Genomic DNA, 13,830 nt, shown 5'->3' on the forward strand with positions numbered 1-13,830 from the left:
ACCCCAGTTTCCTTGTATCCATTTCTCTCCCCTGCTTCCGTGAAGCCCCTCCCACCTCTCAGAGCTCCCTTGTGCCTGTGGGGTCACCACTGTTTGTCCTGCACGGCTTTCTCAGTGGCCCCTTCCCACGTCTCCTTGGGAAGGGCCTAGAAAGACGGAAGTGCTGACAGCAGACAGAAGTCATGATGAGGCCACGTGTGTGCTCCTTCAAGGTTCCTATAAAACCGGACTCAACTCGACAGGCCTCACACCCAGCCCCTTGTTCCCCAGTAGCACCTGAATCTTTCCTATTTGGGGACTCAGGGGCCAGTAGTAATTCACTATCCTCTGATGCTCCAGTGTTGGCTGAGATTGGTAGGAAGAGTCAACAGGTGGATGAGAGGGCCTCGTAGTCAAGTTTGACTGGAGGATGAGTCAAACTTGTGCCCACACTCTTCTGATCTTGACCTGGATGAGGCACCCTCCCCCCATCACAGAGCTTTGCATGCAGCCCAGGGAGGCCAGGCGGGCCTTGCAGAGGAAGCTGAGCTCCTGAAGGACAGCTCTGAACACTCAGTAGGAGCCTGGGGGCCGCAGTACGCAATCCTGGATCCTTCTCCCACCCAGTGAGGGGGAGTGAGGGGACCCTCCCCTGCAGACAGCAAGAGCCTGTCCCCCCTCCACTGTCTTGTCAGGGGATCCAGGATGGGAGGCTGCCCCCTCTTTCTCCTCATCCAGCCAGCTGTCCCTGATGGGTCCCCTAGATCATCCCTGTGTCTGTACCCAGGTGCCCTGATGGGAAGGTCATGGTCACGCATTGTACCCCCTGGAGCAACATCAAGTGTGTGGACCAAGAATCAGGTACCCTGGCCCATGGGGAGGCCCCAGTTCCTGGAGAGCTAGGAACTCCCTCTCCCTCCTCAGGCACTTCAAGGCTGGTGATTAGAATTGTATCTGGAATCACCATTGTCCTAGTCGGATGTGTGGTATGGTACTTCTTTAACGGTGAGGATCTAGAAGGGAAGGAGGAGGTGCTGGCTCCCTCCTCCATCTCCCCAATCCTCCTGTTCCTCCTGGCTTGTCTCTGATCTTGTTCCCCAGGAAACCCTTCCCACTTCACCTGGTCCTACAAAACCGTGATCACATCGGGCCCCCAACTCAGCTGACGGTCCCCTCTTCCCCCTGGCCGAGTCTGGTGGGAGGAGGCAGGAGAAGAGGGTGGTTCAGTAGCACTGCACAGAGATTTTACATGGGTTTCATTTTACTTCATTTTCTCCCTTCTCGTCTCCTCCCCGAGGGTTCTCCGGACTCAGAATGTCCCGCTTGCAGTCACAGGCCCGGGGCTCTTTGTTCAGCGTCTGAGCCCCCAGCCTGCACCCTGTCCCTAGGAAGGGAGGTGCGGCAAGAGGGCCCTCCCCACCACTCAGTGGCTGTCTCTTTCTTCTAGGGCTCTGATGAGTGCTGGCACAAGGTGATCGGTTTCTCCAGCATCTGGCCGCATCAGACCCTCAGTAACAGCTTCCGCCCCACAACAAGGCCCAGGGTGGACGTGGTCCTCGGTTTGTCCTATGCTGTTTTCCCTGACTCCCTCAACTGGCCTGAGGGCTCTAGGCTGAATGTAGGAGGGAGACTGGCCTGCTGAGAGCTGGCCTAAGGCTGCTTGGCAGCACTGGCCCTGTCCTTACTGTTTGAGACACCCTCACTCTGCAGCCCCGGGGCGTGGGGGGTGTCAGGCAGGGGTACTCAGTTCCCCTTAGCATCACACCAGAGTCTGGGTGCCATCAGCAGAGCCCAGATGTGCTGAGTCTCTGCCCACCTGGGGGACACAGCACAGGAGTAGGTGGTAAGGCAGAACCCACTGTGTCCCCCCAGAAGCTGTAAGGGTTTGTGGGTTTGTGACTCCTGGGTCAGTGCCTTGCTTTCTCAAGGCCCTTTTCTGGCGCTTATGTCCCCCAAGAGTGTCTGGGGCTCTGGCCCATGCACACAACAACAGGCTGACCCATGGAGATTCACTTTCCATTCTGGTCCCTTGGCAGGAAGAGAAGGTGACAGGATAACCCCTAGTCCCGAGATGCAGCAGGCAGGCTGTCTGCTGGTGAGTGTGGGGCTCTGGCCCTTCCGCTTGCTTGGGACCGTGGTAGAGACAGGGAGCGGCAATGGGTCAGGTCTCCTCTCCTCTGGGGAGGTGGTGATGGAGGGAGACCAGGGCATGGAGGGGAGGGCGCCCCACCCCCTGTTCTGGTCCACCGGCAGCTCTGATGCTGTTTATCATCTGTCTTGTCACCACATCCCGCGTCTAGACCAGGGCAACCGAAGGGTGATCACTCCTCCCATGACTGACCCAGTGATGGAGTCAGAGCTGCGTAATATTTTTCTGTGTGACTGTTACATACTTTTAAGCCATTCCTCATCATAGTAGGAATTTCACATTTTTTTGAAAGTATTATTAAGTTGAATCTACTTGAAGTAAAATTTTTGTCAACATGTAGAAGTATTTTCACTATGTATATGTGTGTGTGTGTGTGTATATATACACTCCAGTATTCTTGCCTGGAGAATCCCCATGGACAGAGGAGCCCAGCAGGCTACAGTCTAGGGGGTCGCAAAGAGTCAGACATGACTGAGTGACTAAACGTCTATATAGATTATATGTTTACACACACACACACAGAGACGTTTACAGTTTGGAGTCGTATCATTTCAATAGCTTGGATGTTTTTGAGTATTACCTTAATTTATAAATTAATCTAGGAGGAATTGAGATCTTTTAGCTATTCTATATTTTTCTTATGAAAAAAGTTAGCATTTTAACTTAAGAGTTTTATAATACCTCAACTCCATGTGTGTTTTTCTTTGGTAAATTGCTCATTTCTTGTTGAGGCTGTGTCTTTGTATTACAATGTTCTATAACCTTATGAGTTTATCCAACTCATATCTCATTATAGAATTTATTGTCATCATTTTTAACATTCATCCTTCCACACATTCACATTTAAGTATTATTGTTGAACCATTAGATTTTATAAGAATACAATCATATATAAAATAATGACCCTTTTGTTCGCTCCCTTCAAAGATCCTGCATGGGTTTTGTTTTGCTTATGGCTGCATCTGCCAGAATTTCAGAACAATGTTTACTAGGCTCAGTTCTGTAATCTAGGACTCCCGGTTAAGACCAAGGCTGCTCTCCATTGTGTTTTACAGGAACCAGCAGCACCTGAAGGATCTCGGCGGAGAAGATGGCTGCTGGTTCCAACAGACGCCACTCACAGTGAGTGTTTTGTTCCTGGGCAGTGGATCAGGAGTGGAGGGAGGAGGGACACTGTCCTAATTTCTATCTCCATAGCTGTTAGGGCAACTCAGAGAGGGGATGGCTTGTCCCTGAACCATCAGGACTCTAATTCCCTCCCTCCCCCCTCCTCTTTTTCCCACCCTGCACCCCTCTGTCCTCTAACAGTGGCCCCCATCACCTCCCTGTCCTTCCCTCCTCCACCATCCTCTCTCCTCCCTGGTTGCTCAGGGCCGGGTTGACCCGCTCTGAGACATCTGAGAGGTTGTGCTGTCCAGCAGGGCACCCACTGGCCCAGGGAGGCTGTGGAGCCCCTGTCCATGCATTTGAAGTCTCTTGAATCATGTCCAACTCTTTGCAACCCCATGGACTGTAGCCTGCCAGGCTCCTTAGTCCATGGGATTCTCCAGGCAAGAATACTGGAGTGGGTTACCATGCCCTCCTCGAGGGATCATTCCAACCCAGGGATCAAACCCACATCTTACATCTCCTGCATTAGCAAGCAGGTTCTTTACCACTGGCACCGCCTGGGAAGGCCCATGGAGCACCTGAACTGTGGCTAAACCTGATGAGCTGTAGTATATAACTCGATACTGTAGTTCAAGGAGTTGGTAGAAAAAAGGACTGTAATTTGTCTCCTTAACAGGTTGTCTTTTTTTTTTTTTTTGTACATTGATTACATGTTGAGGGGCTTCCCTGGCGGTTCAGATGGTAAAAAATTTGCCTGTAATGCAAGAGAACAGGGTTCAGTCCTGGGGTCAGGAAGATCCCCTGGAGAAGGGAATGGCAACCCACTCCAGTATTCTTGCCTGGAGAATCTCATGGACAGAGATGCCTGACCAGCCACAGTCCATGAAGTCACAGTCAGACACACAACTGAGCAACTACATATTGCAGTGAAAAAAATTTTTAACTTACTTTTAATTGGAGGATAATTGCTTCACAATGCTGTGCTTGTTTCTGCTGTACAGCAACATGAACCAGCCATAGGTACACATATATCCCCTCCCTCTTGAGCCTCATTCCAACGCCCCCATCCCACCTCCCTTAGGTTATCACACAGCACCAGATTGAGCTCTCTGTTATAAAGCAACTTCCCATTAGCTATCTATATTACATATTGAAATGAAATTTTTTAGAATACTTTGAATTAGTACCATATTTTATGAAAACTAGTATTGTTATTTTTCATGTTTTCAGTGTAACTGTTAGAGAATATAAACTTGTGTTGGGTGCCCTCCTTATGTACTGTGGATGGTGGTGTGCACAGCATTTCACACACACGGCACTGAATCCGCAGCACAGTCCATGAGGCGGGTGGTGGTTGCTCCATTTTATGATTAAATTCTTGCTCAGAGTCTGTCCCCATCCAGCTCTACCACAGCGTCAGGCAGTGAGGCCGAGCGGGGTGTGAGGCCGGAGACCTTCCTCCCTCCAGGCCTCGGCTTTGTCCCCAGTGCAGAGGGGGCAGCCAGGGGGCCTCACCCTCCTGAGAAAGGCAGGTGCCCTCCTCTGAGGTCTGTTGCCCCTTGCTGTCCCACCCTCTGTCTCCTATCACAGATGCCTTCTCCCTCTGTGACAGCAGTCTCCTCTTCCAGATGGGCCCTCAACCCCTGCTTAGGGCAGGACTCTCTGCTGACCTGGACTGCCCCCAGCTGCTCTGGGTGCTGGCGAAGTCCAATGCCCAGTGCCCGTGTGGCTTGTTTCTCTGCTGCTGGGAAGCAGGTCAGGGGCGCAGAGCAGCAGGCTTACCAGCAGGGGGAGCTCCTCGGGTTCCCATCCTGAAGTGAAGGCCTGAATTGAGGGTCCTCTGCCTTTGTGAAAGCCTGTTCCAACTCTGTCTCTGTGACTTTCCCCCAACCTAGGCCTGAAGCTATTCTTCAGTGACTTTGCAGCTATCTTTTCCTTGTGACTTCTGTGATTCGCTCCTGAGGCAGTTGGGCCTCACATGAAATGAGATCCTTGTGGGCAGAGAATAGGCCTGGGTCTCTCCAGATGCCTTGTGTGAAATACTGCCAGTCACCAAGAAGGGACAGAGGACCTCAGTCAACACCCTGATGGATGCCTTGGAAATGCTGGGGCAAAGAGTGACAAAAGAGACCATTCAAGAGGGCCTGCTGAACTCAGGAAAGTATTAACATGTTTATGAAGAAAGTGAGACAGGCTCTGCTGTGCCCTGACTGAGGACCTCAGTCTTTCAGTTCAGGACACACTCCTAATAGGCTTCTAGTTTTTATGTGTATTTGTTTGAAATCTGTCATTCATGTTAATATGCATGCATTTAATGATGTAACTTATAATGAAAGTGTTAGTCACTGAGTCATGTCCAACTCTTTGCGACCCTATGGACTGTAGCCCACCAGGCTCTTCTGTCCATGGGGTTTCTCCGGGCAAGAATACTGGAATGGATTGCCTTTTCCTTCTCCAGGGGCTCTTCCCTACCCAGGGAGGCCTGGATCTCCTGCACTGCAGGCAGACTCTTTACTGACTGATCCACCAGGGAGGCCCCGTAACTTGTGATATACATCATTAAAGTGCAAACATCTTGTATGTCTTTGTACTTTTATTTTTTTTTTTTTATCACTGGTGCCTTATTTATTACCACTGAGAAATGATTTCATAATACTGACCAGAGTGATTACACAGCTCATAGAAACTTTCCATTTAAGAACCACGATGTCAAAACACAGCAGAGGCCATCAACAGTATTAATAAGGATTTTGTCAGCTTCTAATGATGATTATTATTGTATCAGATTGCAATTCACACTAATTATTAGTAAAAGTTTACAAACATTAAAAAGTGCGTAATAACATTTGGATCTGATAGGGCTGAAAAAAGACATGAAAAATACAACACAAGGGCTTTACTTTTGTGATTGGTGTCCACATGATTGCAAGGTCATTTTCTCCATCTTTTTCAGCTCCATGGAGATAAGCTGTCCTCCAAATGTTAGTAGTATCATACAGCACTGTAAGAAATTTGATTCCAGAGAAGAAAATATTTCCAGTGCTTAGGGTTATTTTCTATTCTCTTTCCCATATCCCCAGTTCTCAAAAATTCTCACAATTGGAAATAAAAATATTAGTCGGAAAAAGTTCCCCATTTGGGAATAAGACAAAATTTGCAGACTGAACTCTGGTCTATGCAGACACCAAACAGACTGAATTCAGGTAATATTCACATTAATGGATATTTTCAAATGTCTGTATAATAAGCAAAGGAGTCCTGATGAATCTGTTAGACTTAATTCATCAGCAGTGAATTAAGGGGATAGATTGTTTTTAAAAAAAAAAGTGTGTCCTATCTTGTGTACACCACCACGCTATGGAGCAGAGTTTTTAGGCAGCCCTTTAAAAAATGAGTGGTATAAAAATTCACAGTAATGTGCATCATTTTTGTTTTTCATAAGCAATCGAAGAAGGGGGGCAGTGCTGAGCATCTATACTGTACAATACAAAACAGTGTAAATAACAAAGCAGGAACACACAGATACATGATGCTAAAAACAGTACTTTCTGGATGGTTCTTTTACTGGGTGAATACTCAGGCCAGAGATATTTAAACTCTGGGGTTCAACCAACCCTTTGCTATTAGACACAATTAAATCCTCTGACATTGTGAGGGGCCAGATGCTACAGGAAGAATCATCATCTAGATCACTGCTACTCTCTACAAGCATTTCATCATATGGTCAAGTGAAAGGATCCGTACAAAAATGACATCCAAACACAAGCCACATGATTTCAACCATTGCTAATGCCAGAGGTAGAGAAAAGTCTGTCTGCAGCCACAGCCTCTGCCCCCACTTTCAACATAACAAGCAGGTTCCTGCAAAGCAGTACAGCCATTTTCTTCTTCCCCTTTTCACTCTTGGAAATAAATGCATTCCAGCCAGGTCTGGAGATTGGAGACATCGTCAGGTGTTGAAGAAGGTCAAAGTGGAGTGTTAACTTTCAGATTTTGCTGCTTCTCCCTGGGCTTCCCCACTTTGTTCTGTTGAATTTCGCTGTGCATCTTCTTCCCCTTCTGTCTTGTTGATATCAAGACCTGCTAATTTCAAGGCTAATTCATTGCTGTTGCCACTTGCAGAGGAAACCAGGATATCATGTATTGCATTTCTTCTACCCGTTCTTCCTGAAGCAATAAAATGTGCATTTGTAGTTTCCACATCAGTCATTGCTAACAAATATCCACATAGCAGGGGCTGATTGGAAACCTTCTTGTCCTCAATTCATTGGCTATCCTGGATTACTTTTTCTTGAATCAGACCTCCAGACTTCTACCAGAAACTGTTCCTTTGGAGATACCAGGCCTTCCCAGAAACTCAGAAAACTTCTCGGGCGCGATCGAGGCAGCGCACGTCCCAGGCGTCCGCTGCCCCGGGCTGCAGTGCCGCCACGCCGGGCGCTGCGTGGTCAGCTCGGCCGGCCCCCACCCCACCTCGTCTTTGTACTTTTATGTTTGTGCATATATTTATATGTGTAGAAAAACATTTTGCAAATATGATTTCTAGGTTTATGTGCGCTACCTGGTTGAGCACTGGCAATGCAAAGCAATTAGAAATACAAAAGGAGGGCATTCCCTGGCTGTTCAGTGGTTAGGACTCTGCGCTGAGAGCCCTGAGTTCAATCCCTGATCAGGAAGTAAGGTCCCACAAGCCATGAGGCAAAACCAAACAAACAAAAACCTACAAAACAGCAACAACAATGAAGGAGAGCAAGCCCACTGCTGGAGGAATTTGACCACTTTGGGATTGCCTGGCGACCTCTTTAGGGTCCAGGCTTTAAACATGTCAACTTTATAGCTGGGTGAATATTTGTAGTTTTTATAGGGAGATGTTAACAAGTGAGCAGAGAGGGAGGAGAAGTGGCCCCCCGTGCTGCGTCTGGTGACCGTGAACTGGGCTGTCACTCCCCGGGCTTCCTCCTGCTCCTCTGGGAGGTTAGGGTGGGACGTGGGTTAGATGCGAGTGTCAGATAGTTTCTGTTATCAGTGACCTTCATTCCATCGGGGCTCAAGGAAGAGAGGACAGGGATCTGCCATGGTTTCCGGGAGGAAGAATGGACAGGCTCCTGGGTTATGTTCAGTGTTGGCTTGCTCCACACTAGATGGGCCCCCCTTGATACTGGTGCTCTGAGCCCAGAATTGGCTTTTTGTGTTTAAATTGGCTAACTAAGGATCTCAGGCCCTCTGTAAGCTTTGACTTTCTGCAGAAAAGACACAGAAATGCTGATTCTTAAATACTGTGAGAACTGACCTAAAATGCCTGCTATATTAGGGTTTTGTATTTTTTTTAATTAAAAAAATTTTTTTTTTACTTCTGCTAAATCCTTCTCCATAGTATTCGAATCACTGCAGGATAATTTAATGGCAGAAGCAATGCTCAGGGAGGTTTTTGGTCTAGTCCATCTCAAGGCCTGTATGCTGTCTTCCCTAAGGTTGATGTGACTGGTGTGGTCAAAACTGGAATTGCCTAAAATGTAGGTACAAATGGACACAGTGCGTGGAGGTCACGTGTGTCTGTAGAAGGGCCGCCCCCCGTGCCCTTGGTGCTGCCTCCCTCTGGCCCTGATGCCCCTCCCTGTCCTGGAGTCAGGTGTTTCCTGTCTTTGCTGTTCCTTCTGTGCAGGACACTCTGCCTTCATCCCCAGGAGACAGAAATGAATTCTTGGGACTTCCCTGGTGGTTCGGTGCTTAAGACTCTGCACTCCCAATGCAAGGAGCCCGGGTTCCATCTCTGGTTGGGGAACTGAGATCCCACATACCACAGCTAAGCGCGTGCTCCGCAACTCCTGAGCCCGTGTGCTGTGGAGCCTGCGCGTCACAGCCAGAGGAGCCTGTGTGCCGCGGTGAGGAGTCTGCACAGCTCAAACAAGTAAACAAGGCACAGCACGGATTGAAGCTGTCACCTGTATATTACAGAAAGCGTGTGCGTTTGTAGAACAGTTTAAAAGAATGAATAGTCCAGTGTCAGGTCACTTGTCCCTTTCTCAGAAGGCTTCCTTGAGTGCCCATCTAAAGTATCAGCCCCGTCAGTGTTTGTCACTTATTTACACGTTTACTGTGTACTTTACTAATGAGAACCTTCAAGAAACGTGACGTTCAGTTCAGTTGCTCAGTCGTGTCCGACTCTTTGCTACCCCATGAATCGCAGCACGCCAGGTATCCCTGTGCATCACCATCTCCCGGGGTTCACTCAGAGTCATGTCCATCGAGTCCGTGATGCCATCCAGCCATCTCATCCTCGGGCGTCCCCTTCTCCTCCTGCCCCCAATCCCTCCCAGCATCAGAGTCTTTTCCAATGAGTCAACTCTTCGCATGAGGTGGCCAAAATACTGGAGTTTGAGCTTTAGCATCATTCCTTCCAAAGAAATCCCAGGGCTGATCTCCTTCAGAATGGACTGGTTGGATCTCCTTGCAGTCCAAGGGACTCTCAAGAGTCTTCTCCGACACCACACTTCAAAAGCATCAATTCTTCATCGCTCAGCCTTCTTCACAGTCCAACACTCACATCCACACATGACCACAGGGAAAACCATAGCCTTGACTAGACAGACCTTAATCGGCAAAGTAATGTCTCTGCTTTTGAATATACTATCTAGGTTGGTCATAAATTTTCTTCCAAGGAGTAAGCGTCTTTTAATTTCATGGCTGCAGTTACCATCTGCAGTGATTTTGGAGCCCTAAAAACATAAAGTCTGATACTGTTTCTACTGTTTCCCCATCTATTTCCCATGAAGTGATGGGACCAGATGCCATGATCTTAGTTTTCTGAATGTTAAGCTTTAAGCCAACTTTTTCGCTCTCCTCTTTCACTTTCATCAAGAGGCTTTTTAGCTCCTCTTCACTTTCTGCCATAAGGGTGGTGTCATCTGCATCTCTGAGGTTTCTGATATTTCTCCCAGCAATCTTGATTCCAGCTTGTGCTTCTTGCAGTCCAGCGTTTCTCATGATGTACTCTGTATAGAAGTTAAATAAGCAGGGTGACAATACACAGCCTTGACAGACTCCTTTTCCTATTTGGAACCAGTCTGTTGTTCCATGTCCAGTTCTAACTGTTGCTTCCTGACCTGCATACAGATTTCTCAAGAGGCAGATTAGGTGGTCTGGTACTCCCATCTCTTTCAGAATTTTCCACAGTTTATTGTGATCCACACAGACAAAGGCTTTGGCATAGTCAATAAAGCAGAAATAGATGTTTTTCTGGAACTCTTGCTTTTTCCATGATCCAGCGGATGTTGGCAATTTGATCTCTGGTTCCTCTGCCTTTTCTAAAACGAGCTTGAATGTCAGGGAGTTCAGGGTTTACGTATTGCTGAAGCCTGGCTTGGAGAATTTTGAGCATTACTTTACTAGCATGTGAGATGAGTGCAAATGCGCGGTAGTTTGAGCATTCTTTGGCATTGCCTTTCTTTGGGATTGGAATGAAAACTGACCTTTTCCAGTCCTGTGGCCACTGCTGCGTTTTCGAAATTTGCTGGCATATTGAGTGCAGCACTTCCACAGCATCATCTTTCAGGATTTGAAACAGCTCAACTGGAATTCCATCACCTCCACTAGCTTTGTTCATAGTGATGCTTTCTAAGGCCCACTTGACTTCACATTCCAAGATGTCTGGCTCTAGATTAGTGATCACATCATCATGATTATCTGGGTCGTGAAAATCTTTTTTGTATAGTTCTTCTGTGTATTCTTGCAACCTCTTCTTAATGTCTTCTGCTTCTGTTAGGTCCATACCATTTCTGTCCTTTATCGAGCCCATCTTTGCATGAAATGTTCCCTTGGTATCTCTAATTTTCTTGAAGAGATCTCTAGTCTTTCCCATTCTGTTGTTTTCCTCTATTTCTTTGCATTGATCACTGAGGAAGGCTTTCTTATCTCTTCTTGCTATTCTTTGGAACTCTGCATTCAGATGCTTATATCTTTCCTTTTCTCCTTTGCTTTTCACCTCTCTTCTTTTCACAGCTATTTGTAAGGCCTCCTCAGACAGCCATTTTGCTTTTTTGCATTTCTTTTCCATGGGGATGGTCTTGATCCCTGTCTCCTGTAAAAGGTCGCGAACCTCATTCCATTTTCATCAGGCACTCTATCTATCAGATCTAGGCCCTTAAATCTATTTCTCACTTCCACTGTATAATCATAAGGGATTTGATTTAGGTCATACCTGAATGGTCTAGCAGTTTTCCCTACTTTCTTCAGTTTGAGTCTGAATTTGGTAATAAGGAGTTCATGATCTGAGCCACAGTCAGCTCTTGGTCTTGTTTTTGTTGACTGTATAGCGCTTCTCCATCTTTGACTGCAAAGAATATAATTAGTCTGATTTTGGTGTTGACCATCTGGTGATGTCCATGTGTAGAGTCTTCTCTTGTGTTGTTGGAAGAGGGTGTTTGCTATGACCAGTGCATTTTCTTGGCAAAACTCTATTAGTCTTTGCCCTGCTTCATTCCACATTCCAAGGCCAAATTTGCCTGTTACTCCAGGTGTTTCTTGACTTCCTACTTTTGCATTCCAGTCCCCTGGAATGAAAAGGACATCTTTTTGGGGTGTTAGTTCTAAAAGGTCTTGTAGGTCTTCATAAAACCGTTCAACTTCAGCTTCTTCAGCATTACTGGTTGGGGCATAGACTTGGATAACTGTGATGTTGAATGGTTTGCCTTGGAGACGAACAGAGATCTTTCTGTCGTTTTTGAGATTGCATCCAAGTACTGCATTTCAGACTCTTTTGTTGACCGTAATGGCTCCTCCATTTCTTCTGAGGGATTCCTGCCCACAGTAGTAGATATAATGGTCATCTGAGTTAAATTCACCCATTCCAGTCCATTTTAGTTCGCTGATTCCTAGAATGTGGACGTTCACCCTTGCCATCTCTTGTTTGACCACTTCCAATTTGCCTTGATTCATGGTCCTGACATTCCAGGTTCCTATGCAATATTGCTCTTTACAGCATCGGATCTTGCTTCTATCACCAGTCACATCCACAGCTGGGTATTGTTTTTGCTTTGGCTCCATCCCTTCATTCTTTCTGGAGTTATTTCTCCACTGATCTCCAGTAGCATATTGGGCACCTAATGACCTGGGGAGTTCCTCTTTTGGTATCCTATCATTTTGCCTTTTCATACTGTTCATGGGGTTCTCAAGGCAATACTGAAGTGGCTTGCCATTCTCTTCTCCAGTGGACCACATTCTGTCAGACCTCTGCACCATGACCCGCAGGGTTGCCCCGCAGGCATGGCTTGGTTTCATTGAGTTAGACAAGGCTGTGGTCCTAGTGTGATTAGATTGACTAGTTTTCTGTGAGTATGGCTTCAGTGTGTCTGCCCTCTGATGCCCTCTTGCAACACCTACCATCTTACTTGGGTTTCTCTTACCTTGGGCGTGGGGTATCTCTTCACGGCCGCTCCAGCAAAGCACAGCCGTTGCTCCTTACCTTGGGCGAGGGGTATCTCCTTAGCCGCCGTTCCTGACCTTCAACGTGGGATAGCTCCTCTAGGCCCTCCTGCGCCTGCGCAGCCACCGCTTCTGGGGTTGCTCCTCCCGGCCGCCGGCCCTGGCCTCGGGCATGGGTGGCTCCTCCCAGGTGCCGCCCCTGGCCTCGGGCTTGGGGTGGCTCCTCAGCGTCACCACCCCTGGCCTCAGGCGCGAGGTGGCTTCTCCTGGCCTCCCCAACTGCCACTGACCTCGGACGCGGGGTAGCTCCTCTCGGCCACCACCCCTGACCTCGGACGCGGGGTGTCTCCTCCCGGCCAACTTGACTCCTTTGTTGCTTTCTGGTGGGTGCTTAGTTGCTCAGTCGTGTCTGACTCTTTGCGACCCCGTGAACTAAGCCTACCAGACTCCTCTGTCCATGGGATTCTCCAGGCAAGAATACTGGAGTGAGTTGCCATTTCCTACTCCAGGGGATCTTCCCGATCCAGGGATTGAACCCGCGTGTCCTGTGTCTCCTGCATTGCAGGCGAGTTCTTAGCCTGCTGAGCCATCCCGGAAGCATTACTGCTTTATGCCAATACAAATGTGACAATTTAAAGTTTTACTTGAAGACTGGATGCCTGTTCAAGTTTCTCCTCAATAATGAATTTGTGACCAAATTAAATATGCAATATCATAAATAAATTTTATAATTTTATGTAAACATGCAATTTTATGATTTTGAACCAAATTGAATATTCAGTGTTATATACAAATTTTGCTGTTTTCTATAAACATGCAATTTAAAGAATTTGTGGCAAAATTAAATATGCAATGTTATATAAAAAGTTTATAATTTTATATAAATAAGCAATTGGATGAATTTGTGACCAAATTACATGGCAGTTACATAAAAATTTTGCAATTTTATGTAAACATGCAATTTTATGACTTTGTGACCAAATTAAATATGTGATGTTATATACAAGTATTATAATTTGATATATAGTTTTATACATTTTGACAAATATGGAATATCATAAAAAGTATAAAAACTATCAAAATGTTATGAAATTATATACTTTTCTATAAATATACAATTTTATGAATTTGTGACCAAATTAAATATGTAATCTTATATAAAAAGAGGCCTG

General features: G+C 46.7%; 1 pseudogene; it reads right to left on the bottom strand.

The window, feature by feature from the left end:
• Window positions 1-6,590: 6,590 nt before the first annotated feature.
• LOC138423173 (cAMP-dependent protein kinase inhibitor alpha pseudogene) lies at window positions 6,591-7,674 on the bottom strand (annotated as a pseudogene).
• Window positions 7,675-13,830: the final 6,156 nt, after the last annotated feature.

The sequence above is a fragment of the Ovis canadensis genome, chromosome 18, assembly GCF_042477335.2.
Source record: "Ovis canadensis isolate MfBH-ARS-UI-01 breed Bighorn chromosome 18, ARS-UI_OviCan_v2, whole genome shotgun sequence".
In the NCBI taxonomy this organism is placed as follows: Eukaryota; Metazoa; Chordata; class Mammalia; order Artiodactyla; family Bovidae; genus Ovis; species Ovis canadensis.